Source organism: Lolium rigidum, chromosome 5 (genome assembly GCF_022539505.1).
Source record: "Lolium rigidum isolate FL_2022 chromosome 5, APGP_CSIRO_Lrig_0.1, whole genome shotgun sequence".
In the NCBI taxonomy this organism is placed as follows: Eukaryota; Viridiplantae; Streptophyta; class Magnoliopsida; order Poales; family Poaceae; genus Lolium; species Lolium rigidum.
Window position 1 is genome coordinate 44,738,003 of NC_061512.1, and position 11,617 is coordinate 44,749,619.

Consider the following 11,617-nt stretch of genomic DNA (forward strand, 5'->3'; position numbering starts at 1 on the left):
TCCTCTTTAATGCATACGCATTCAACAACAGATAATATTATCATAAGAGATTGAGGATTAGTGTCCAAACTGAAACTTCCACCATGGTTCATGGCTTTAGTTAGCGGCCCAATGTTCCTCTCTAACAATATGCATACTCAAACCATTTGATCATGATAAATCACCCTTACTTCAGACAAGACGAACATGCATAGCAACTCACATGATATTCAACCAGGTGTAATAGTTGATGGCGTCCCCAGAAACATGGTTACCGCTCAACAAGCAACTTATAAGAAATAAGATACATAAGCTACATATTCTTTACCACAATAGTTTTTAAGCTATTTTCCCATGAGCTATATATTGCAAAGACAAGGAATGAAATTTTAAAGGTAGCACTCAAGTAATTTACTTTGGAATAGCAGAGAAATACCATGTAGTAGGTTGGTATGGTGGACACAAATGGCATAGTTTTTGGCTCAAGGATTTGGATGCACGAGAAGTATTCCCTCTCAATACAAGGCTTAGGATAGCAAGGTTGTTTGAAGCAAACACAAGTATGAACCGGTACAGCAAAACTTACATACGAACATATTGCAAGCATTATAATACTCTACATTGTCTTCCTTGTTGTTCAAACACCTCACCAGAAAATATCTAGACTCTAGAGAGACCAATCATGCAAACCAAATTTCAACAAGCTCTATGTAGTTCTCCATTAATAGGTGCAAAGTACATGATGCAAGAGCTTAAACATGATCTATTTGAGCATAACAATTGCCAAGTATCAAATTATTCAAGACATTATACCAATTTCCAACCATAATAATGATGAACGAAGCAGTTTCAACCTTCGCCATGAACATTAAAAGTAAAGCTAAGAACACATGTGTTCATATGCAACAGCGGAGCGTGTCTCTCTCCCAAACAAAGAATGCTAGGATCCGATTTTATTCAAACAAAAACAAAAACAAAAACATACGGACGCTCCAAGTAAAGCACATAAGATGTGACGGAATAAAAATATAGTTTCACTAGAGGTGACCCGATAAGTTGTCGTCGAAGAAGGGATGCCTTGGGAATCCCCAAGCTTAGATGCTTGAGTCTTCTTAAAATATGCAGGGATGAACCACGGGGGCTTCCCCAAGCTTAGACTTTTCACTCTTCTTGATCATATTGTATCATCCTCCTCTCTTGACCCGTGAAAACTTCCTCCACACCAACCTCAAAACAAACTCATTAGAGGGTTAATGCATAATCAAAAACTCACATATTCAGAGGTGACATAATCATTCTTAACACTTCTGGACATTGCACAAAGCTACTGAAAGTTAATGGAATAAAGAAATCCATCAAACATAGCAAAATAGGCAATGTGAAATAAAAGGCAGAATCTGTCAAAACGAACGGTCCAGTAAAGAAGAACTTTTCGGGGCACTTAACTTGCTCGGATGAAAAAGCTCAAATTGAATGAAAGTTGCGTACATATCTGAGGATCACGCACGTAAATTGGCAGATTTTTCCGAGTTACCTACGGACGGGGCTGCTCAATTTCATGACAGTAAGAAATCTCGTTTCTGCAGGTAATCCAAATCTAGTATCAACCCTACTATCAAAGACTTTACTTGGCACAACAATGCAATAAAATAAAGATAAGGAGAGGTTGCTACAGTAGTAACAACTTCCAAGACTCAAATATAAAATAAAATTGTAGAAGTAAAATAATGGGTTGTCTCCCATAAGCGCTTTTCTTTAACGCCTTTCAGCTAGGCGCAGAAAGTGTGAATCAAGTAACATCAAGAGATGAAGCATCAACAAAGGGGTTCGGAGTTTTCTCAACTATGCATTGTATCTTATCTATGTAAGTTTCAGAGGCTCCTTTTTCATTACTCTTAGGCTTTCTATTCTCATCAAACAAATTTTCAGGAACAATCCAATCAAAATTCTTTTCTAGTGCCTCGCACATTCCTAAGAGCTTGCAAGGTATTGATGTTTTAATCTCCTCTCGCAATTAACTTTATTAGTGTACTTTAGTCTATCTTTTTCCATTTTTTCAAGGGTACTAGCAAAGTTGGTATAAAAGCCAAGCATCTTATATTTAATAAAGAATTTTCTAGCTTCTCTTGCTACATCACAAAATTCTTTAAGAAGGGTTTCTAAGACAAAATCTTTCTTTTCTCCTTCCTCCATATCACAAAGTGTAAAAAACATATGTTGCATTACGGGGTTGAGATTAACAGATCTAGCTTCCAACATGTGTACTAAAGAGGCAGTAGCAATTTCATAAGTAGGAGCAAGTTCTACCAAATGTCTATCTTCAAAATCTTCATCCATACTAACATGGGTGAAAAATGCTTCTATATTATCTCTTCCAATGATAGACCCTCGTCCTACCGGTATATCTTTCAGAGTCAACTTAGGAGGAAACATGATGAAATAAGTAAAGTAAATGCAAGTAACTAATTTTTTTGTGTTTTTGATATTAAGAACGCAAACAAGATAGTAAATAAAGTAAAACAAGTAACTAATTTTTTTTGTGTTTTTGATATAGAGAACAAACAAAGCAGCAAATAAAATAAAGTAAAGCAAGACTAAAACAAATTAAAGAGATTGGATGTGGGAGACTCCCCTTGCAGCGTGTCTTGATCTCCCCGGTAACGGCGCCAGAAAATAGTCTTGATACGCGTGAAGCACACGTCCGTTGGGAACCCCAAGAGGAAGGTGTGATGCGTACAACATCAAGTTTTCCCTCAGTAAGAAACCAAGGTTATCGAACCAGTAGGAGTCAAGGAACACGTGAAGGTCGTTAGTGACGGAGTGTAGTGCGGCGCAACACCAGGGATTCCGCGCCAACGTGGAACTCGCACAACACAATCAAAGTACTTTGCCCCAACTTAACAGTGAGGTTGTCAATCTCACCGGCTTGCTTTAAACAAAGGATTAAATGTATAGTGTGGAAGATGATGTTTGTTTGCGAAGAACAGTAAAGAACAATGTTTGCAGTAGATTGTATTCAGATGTAAAAGAATGGACCGGGGTCCACAGTTCACTAGTGGTGTCTCTCCAATAAGATAAATAGCATTTTGGGTGAACAAATTACAGTTGGGAAATTGACAAATAGAGAGGGCATAACAATGCACATACATATCATGATGACTACTATGAGATTTAATCAGGGCATTACGACAAAGTACATAAACCGCTATCCAGCATACATCTATACCTAATAATAAAAGCAAAAGAGCTTCTTGTTAGTCCGTTTTTTGTTGCCCCTGATTTTCATCCAAATTACATACCCTGCCACCGCGTAGTTAAAAGAAAAATAACGATTCGTTCTTATTGTCGCCTCCCCTTGGCTTCGCCCAACCGCATCGCTCACCGTCCTTGACTGGATCCATCACCAAATCCATCCCGTCCCCGACCCTCCATCTCTTCCACAAAAACCACGCGGATGCACGGTCCTCTCGGCTTGGCCATCTCCCTCCTCCGCTCGATTCCTCGCCGCCAGCGCTGAGTAGGGTTCTTCCCCAAATCCCCGAGTCCCTTGTGATGTGGCTCCAGTGGTGGCGCCGCCGGGCCTTCCCGTCGTATTTCGGCAAAGCATCCGGCCGATTTCCGATGTGGCTCCATCCGGCCCACGAGTGCCGACCCGCCTCAGAGCCATAGCGCTGCTGTCCTGACCTGCTCCACGACCGGTGCCACGCTGCCGGGGAGACAGGGAGACCTGGTCGAGTTGTCCTCCTTGACGGCGGCCCCTGCCCCTCGACCTGCTCCTCGCCTGGGGAAACTAGGAGGCTGCACTCAAGGCTATCCTTATGCGCGCGGGGTCTGTTGCGTCCTGATGCAGTAGCGGCTTTGCATTGCTGGGCTCCACGCCGCGAATCACTTCAGTTCAAGGGAAGGCTATCTGAGCAATCAGTACGATACTGGTGATTGCTACTAGGAGTACACCCGATCGATCCAAAGGCTGGCTTTTTGGAGGAATTCGCTAGCAGGTCTGTTTGAAGCCACCCTCATCTCTCTTGATCTAATTTTTTTATTGCATCCAGGACTACCTGTACATACTAGCTTCAACTTTACCAGCACCGCAGGCTGAAGTTTTTATCTTCAGATTAATATAATCAGTGCAAATTATGAGGTAACATCAATTTAATTGCACATCTTCTGACAAATTTTGGAAGCAAATTTACAGCAAACAGGCTGGTATGTAATGCCTGGTGCTGATGGATATATTGTGTGTAAAAGTAGTTCCGATTTTGTGTTAGCTGATGGTGGACAAGTTCCGGCTGAGCGGTTCTACAAGTAGATCATTGACTCTGAGCAAATGGGAGAAAGATTCAATCTTTCTTTTAATCCGTTGCCTTCTCCTTTAGCCCCAAAATTTGAGGGGAATTCATTCGCGAAGACCTCGGCATCACCGGTGTTGGAGAGTATGTATGATCGAGCGGCCAACACATATCTGCATAACTACTCCCCAACAATTTATGGTCTTTGTTTGCTTCCTCTACTCTGCGACCGTGAGCATGGTGAAGGCATTTGCGGAGTGGCGTGATGTGGCGGCGCGTTGATCGAGTTACGGATGATATAACTGTGATACATCCTCGCACGTCTCTGGCGGACAATGGTGGTCCTGGGGCTCTGCCCCCCTTCCCTGCAAGCGCCTGAAGGAATCCTGTGATTCACTAAGCAGCAGCACAGGCGTATCCAATCCAATTAAACGAAGAACAAGCAAAGAAAAATACAACAGTACAGAGTAAATCCATAAGTCCTTCTCGCTGGTCTGTAGCAGAAAAAGCTGGAACGGGGAAGGATTGTTTGTGTACATCACTATGGAGCACATACTATGCGTATATGTGTTCACGTATCCAAGTTTCGCGTGGATATTTTTGTCAAGGAATTCAGAGTAAAACTTACAAATTGATCTCTTTTATCAGCTTTTAAAGTCTTCATCTACTCTTTGAGCTTTGTCGTGTGGGCAGTTGGATGATATGTATCCAACTAATGTATTAACAGTATTGTCATGTGGTTTCAAGTATTTTAGTACTCCTTCCCCCGCCCTTTTACAGTATGTCGATCACGATGTTCTTTTATAGCACGCATCTAGGTTAGGTATTGCAAGATTTGTTTTTTGTATTGCTTAACTGTTAGATATATTACACTACAGGAAATAGAAGAAGGTGCGGGTGAATTATGAGCAGATGGGAGGCAGATTCAGTCTTTTTTTAATATGTCGCCTTCTCCTTTAGCCTCCAAATTTGAGGAGAATTCATTCACTAAATCCTCAGCATCACCGGTGTTGGAGAGTATGATCGAGCGGCCAACACATATCTGCATGACGACTCCTCCCCAACAATTTATCGTCTTTGTTTGCTTCCTCTACTCTGCGACCGTGAGCAAGGTGAAGGCATTTGTGGAGTGGCGTGATGTGGCCGTTGTAGTGCATGACTCCGTAATCGTACACACCCCTAGGTGATTTGAGGAGGCAGTGACGGCGCACGTGACCGTGGAGCACCTCCTTGATCACATGTTCTTTTTTATTTTCCGGTGCAACGCACGGGCATATTTACTAGTCTATGCCTAAAAAGTCCACCTTCGGGTTAGCATCCGCACCCCTTCCAGTATTAAATTCCAAACAACAGACAATTGCATTAAGTATGATGCGTAATGTAATCAACATAAATATCCTTAGACAAAGCATCGATGTTTTATCCCTAGTGGCAACAGCACATCCACAACCTTAGAACTTTCTGTCACTGTCCCAGATTCAATTAGGAGAAGAATTATGATAGGCAGCTCACAAGATCTAACATGATAGCACAATTAGGAGAAGACAACCATCTAGCTACTGCTATGGACCCATAGTCCAAGGATGAACTACTCACACATCAATCCGGAGGCGATCATGGTGATGAAGAGTCCTCCGGGAGATGATTCCCCTCTCCGGCAGGGTGCCGTAGGCGATCTCCTGAATCCCCCGAGATGGGATTGGCGGCGGCTGCGTCTCTGGAAGTATTTCCGTATCGTGGCTCTCGGTAATAGTATTTTCGCGATGGAGAGTTTAAGTAGGCGGAAGGGCAGAGTCGGGGGCGGCGTAGGGGCCCCACACCATAGGCCGGCGCGGGCCCCAGGCTGGCTGCGCCGCCCTATGGTTACGGCCCCTCGTGGCCCCACTTCGTATGCTCTTCGGTCTTCTGGAAGCTCCGTGGAAAAATAAGACCCTGGACGTTGATTTCGTCCAATTCCGAGAATATTTTCTTTGTAGGATTTCTGAAACCAAAAACAGCAGAAAACAACAACTGGTTCTTCGGCATCTCGTTAATAGGTTAGTGCCGAAAAATGCATATAAATGATGTAAAGTGTGTATAAAACATGTGAGTATCATCATAAAAGTAGCATGGTGTTCGACGTGATTTTGTACCTAGCGAATAAAAAGCACGTGGCATTTTGGGTGTGCAATACACCGTATAAAAAAACACATGACAGAGCGGCAGTACAAACTATCCATGGCTTTAGGCTGCTCCCTTATTTAAATGTGTTGGCTATACATTCACATCGATCAATCCCTTGCTAGCTCTCCATGCATGCAGGGCTTCGCGTGGGTCAGGTATGCACGTACATGTACATGAACGGGTACAGGTTATGTATCCTGGCTAGGCTGAAGAAACGGACGGGTTTTGATCGCCCGGTGCAGCACGTCCTTGCGCCAGGTTTGAGTCAAACGCATCCGCGTCTCTGCAACGATCGGCACCCAGCTAGCTGATAAGGATGCTCTCAGCCGAGCCGCAAATGGAGCAACGGCACAACAACTTGAGAACGACACCCGCGCGCAGTGCGTCCCATTCGATTCGGCCGGGGCGCTCGTCTTAAAAGAGTAAAGTCTATCTTAAACCTTCAACTTGTAGACCCAGGTGAAAGTAAACCCTGAACTTATCTCCTCTCTCTCTCTCTCTCTCTCTCTCTCTCTCTCTCTCTTCTCTACAGCTCCGTTGAGAGTCGCCCCACCTGTCCCGGGCCAAACCGAGGCTCCCACCGGCGGCCATGCCGTCTGGAGGAGGCTGAGGGAGGTGCCGGTTTCTGTAGTATAGGATCTAGGTTTAGATGCTTTGGTTTTACCTCAATGGAGATTGGGAGTAGGACATCAGATTTTGTCAACCGGATCTGGTGCGTCCCGAGAGTCTTCTTCCTCTGTTCTTGGCTCTGCCGTGAGCTGAGGTTGGAGGAGGGGCTTCTCTCAGGCATCTCCGACAATAAGGTTGGCGTTCGAAGCTCTTCCGTTTGGCTGGTGTGGCGCGCTGCCGGGCAGTCATCTCAAGGCCTCTTCTTCAAGTCTCCATGGTGGAAGATGAAGGAGAGTTTCTGTGAGGTGGGCTTCTTCAATAAGCGCACTCCGTCGGTTCTTCATGAAGCGGTGAGATCCTCTCTTCTCAGTCACCGTGGTGGTGGAGGAAGATTGGGGATTCGATCTCGTGTTTGTTTTCTTCACATCTGGCGGATTCGGTGATACGGTGATTGCATATGCCTTTGGGAGTGAATCATCGACGGCCTCTCGCCGGTCTCGGACTGGCTCGCCGCCGACTCTTACGGCTGAATGGCAGCCACTCCCGACTTGCACGCCGTCGTCCGCGACATGCTGCAAGATTATCTTCAACCTCCGAGGCTTTGCCAATTCGGAGGCTTTTCATCTCCGGCGCGTTTGGCTCCCGCTGCAGCCTACCCAAGTGGTAATGTCCCCGGTGTAGTTGTGGTTGTTCGTTGCCGGAGGTTCGTCGAGCAAGGTGGAGATGGAGCTGGACCAGGACTTGATGGCTTTTCATGTATTAGATCTGAGGTCCTTTGTGTTATTTGCCGGGACATAGTTGTAATTTTATGTTTCTCTGAGGTCCTGTATGTAATCTGTAACTCCACTGCTCTTAATTAATGCATCATCTAGGTCCTTCGGGACCTATCCCCGTTCAAAAAAAAAAAAAAAAAAAAAACCCTGAACTTCCGATCCTTGAAATCGGCACCCTGTAGTTACCCATCCCGGTCAATCTCGACTCTGTAGCAGCTTAGACTAGTTCATGTCACCAGGAAAAAAGATCCCAACCGGGAATCGGGCGTTGTGTGTAAGCGACATCACCGGCCCACATGTTATATTGATCTCTCATCCATCTCTTTTCAATTAAATCTCATTCTGTAGTATGCAGCGCCCTGCCGGCAGCTCCTGACCTCTGTTCCTATGTAGTGACTCTATGTAGCCCGCGGTGGCGAGCGATCCCTAATTTTTTTTTAGAGTGCGCCAGACATATAGCCAGCTCCAGTTGCGCGTCCTAAATGACATTTTTGCCCAACGCGGCCTAGTACGGTGTCCGGTGCTGCGAGGCCATCCCCGCTCCACAAGGAACGCTGCTGGCGCGTCGGACATAGCGTGAAAACGCGTCGCGAGTGGCGGATCCGAAGCGTCATTGACATGGAAGTTTAAACCCATCGCGTACCTCTGGTTAAGCGGCGATAATGGTCTCGCGGCCTCGCGGATTTCCCATGATACACGGTGAAGCGTCTCGTCGTGCATGGCCGCGTGGCCATCCGCGCCGATGTTTGCCAACGCTTCCACTGCTGATTCGCCTGCAGGTGCTGTATAAAGAGGTGACCTCTCCTTCTTTCTCGTCCTTTCCACACACACACCATTCGCACCGCTCTCTCGACCGCGCCCCTAAAACCAGCCATAGATCTTGCCGATGTCGTCATCCTGGAAGAACATCCTCGCAGTGAATGGCTTCGGGCATGGCAGCCTCACCATCGGCCTCATCGGGAGGTCGAACACCTGGAACAGGGAGGGGTGCATCCGCTTCTGGGGAGTAGCCGGGTGCACCCTCCCCACCATCATCGACGGCCTTCGCAACGGTGGCTCTAGGCTAGCAATGCTAGAGTCGCCACCGCCATCGCCTACGCCTCCCTCACACTGGCAGCCGAGGAGGACGGCGAGCTCGTCCTCCTCCCATTATTCTTCCTAGGGACCGACACGGTTAGCGCCGTCCTTCCATTGTGCCTCCCCTTACACGTGCCGAAGAGCGAGGTGAAGGAGGAGTATGCACATCAGCGGCGGTGGAATCACAATCCGCGGACCGGCGCGGCAGCAGCAGAGGCGCGCGAGTTTCGGCGGCAGAACCCTCCTCGTCCCGATGCTAGAGGAGGAGGAGGACGACGAGGAGGACGTGAAGGCCGCGAAGGTAGCGGAGTACCTCTGTCGGCAGCGCCTGGTCTCTAGCAACGACAACCTCGAGGACTGCCCGGGGTACAATGCGGCGTACATGGCGAAGTTGAACAACACGGACGCCTGGAGGGGCGACATCGACGACGTGATCGCCATGTCCATCCGCGACTCGGGCATGCCGATTGTCGATCTCACCCTCAACAGCGACGAAGCTGGACCTAGCGGCGCGGTCAAGGATGAGCACGTCGATGAGGATGCTAGCGGCGTGGTGAGCCGACCCTCGCCGCAAGAAAGACGTCGTCCACGATAGCATGTATAACTTTCTCCAGTATTACTTTCCCTCTGGCCGCCGCAAGTACTAGTAGTTTAGTTTTGTTTAAATTTAGTCGAATTTTGTTATATAACCATGTAACATATAACCAATTTGAATGAATTCGACTGTTTCCGGTTAAATTTAAAAAATCCAAATTTCTGTTTGAAAGACGTGACTGGGGAACGACGGAACACTAAGCAACAATGTTCCAAACGCGACACCAAGCAACATCGTTCTCCAAACGCTCAATCCAGCGTGCTTTAGGGCCACTTTAATGCTGGAGATGCTCTGAAATCTCTCCCTCAAATCAGCGGAGAATTTTGTGCCCCCCACACACACGGGGGCACGAACTGGCAACCTAATACTTCTCCCTTTCTCAACTGAATTAATTGGCCAATGCGTGTGTACTTGATTCACTACAGAGTGAGATTTAATTGGGAAGAGGTGGATGGGAGATCAATAAAACATCTGGGCCGGTGATGTCGCTCACATACAACGCCCAATTCCCGGCCGGGTTCTTTTTTCCTGGTGATACGAACTAGTATAACCTGCTACAGGGTTGAGATTGACCGGGACCGGTAACTACAAGGTGCCGATTTCAAGGATCGGAAGTTCAGGGTTTGCTTTCACCTGGATCTACAAGTTAAAGGTTTAAAATAGACTTTACTCTCTATAAAAGGAACGCAGCAACAGATGAAGAGGGGGGAGAGAAAAAAGGGGCAGCGGCTGACGCGCCTAACAAAAGGCCAGAGAGCCGGGGCAGCGCGCTCGCCCCGCGACGTGAAGACAGAGGGTGCCGATCACCGGTGGTCGAGGATGCCGCGGAAACGGCGCCGGCAGCGACCCGACGTTGCGCCATGAGCACGTCCAGCGGAGCTCTCCGCATCGTTGACAACACAAGCTAGCAATGGCGCTGCCGACGCCGACCATGGCCGTGGAAGCTTCGCTCCACCACGCCACCCGCAGAGTCCATGGTGAACAAGATCATCTCCATCGCCAAGGACGCCGCCATCGGGGATTCTCATATGCTGCCCATCGCCGCCTGTCTTGTGATGCCGGCGGCTGTAGAAATGGAGGCCACGCTACCATAAGACTCATTTTGGTTGTATGGAGCTGCAGGTACGTACACGGTGCAATCCGCCGCGGAAACACACAAGAAACTAAAGGCAGCGGATGACGCGCGCCTAAAAGGAGATGAACCCAGGGAGCAGACAACTGGACAAGGCGCCCCACGACGTGAAGATGAACGCAGGGTCACCGGCGGTCGAGGATGTCAGGGACATGGCGCATCCGGCAGCGACCCGACGCCATGCAGTGGTGCACATCAAGCGAAGCTCTCCGCGATGCTGACATGGCAAGCTAGCCATCGCGCTGAGGTCGCCGATCGTGGCCGTGAAGGCCCTGCTCCTTCACGCCACCACAATCTACGGCGACCAAGATCATCTCCGTCGACGAGGACGCCGCCGCTGGAGCTTCCCATATGCGGCATGCCGGCGTGCAGCCCGGTGCCACGCAAATGTCAAGGACGACGTCGGCGACATGGCGTGGCTGGCAGCGACCTTACACCACGATGTGATGCACATCAAGCGAAGCTCTCCGCGATGCTGACAAGGCAAGCTAGCCATCGCGACGACGACACCGACCGTGGCCGTGAAGGCCCTGCTCCTTCACGCCACCACAGTCCGTGGCGAACAAGATCATCTCCGTCGACGAGAACATCGCCGCTGGAGCTTCCATATACAGCCTGTCGGCGTATACCCGAACTTGAAGACGGAGGCTGTTGGCAAGCGCCGGAACTCCATCTCACTGGCAGACGTGGCACTGTCGCCAGCGGTCCCGGTGCTGCGTCGGGATGCAAACCTCGAAGGATGGCCATGGAGCTCGACACTGTCGGCTGCAACGCCGATGATAAGAATCCCTCACAAATCAACGTCTCTTCAATCTAAAAGATCAACAACCGTGCCCACATGCATGTGTACATGCCGCTACCAGGCGCGCGTGAAGATGGCTACGGTTGAGGGATCAACAACCGGCCCTTCCCGCGACCATGTCGTCTCGACACCATCTCAATCTGCCCAAGACTTCTACGCCGAGGGCAGCGAAACCCACGCACCCATGCTCATCGATGG

At 48.3% G+C, this 11,617-nt stretch overlaps 1 long non-coding RNA gene across 1 annotated transcript; it reads left to right on the plus strand.

The window, feature by feature from the left end:
• Nucleotides 1-3,347: 3,347 nt before the first annotated feature.
• LOC124654001 lies at nucleotides 3,348-4,907 on the plus strand. Its single transcript, XR_006988128.1, has 2 exons — nucleotides 3,348-3,977; nucleotides 4,356-4,907. It is a non-coding gene; the product is annotated as an uncharacterized LOC124654001 (long non-coding RNA).
• The last annotated feature ends 6,710 nt before the right edge of the window (nucleotides 4,908-11,617 follow it).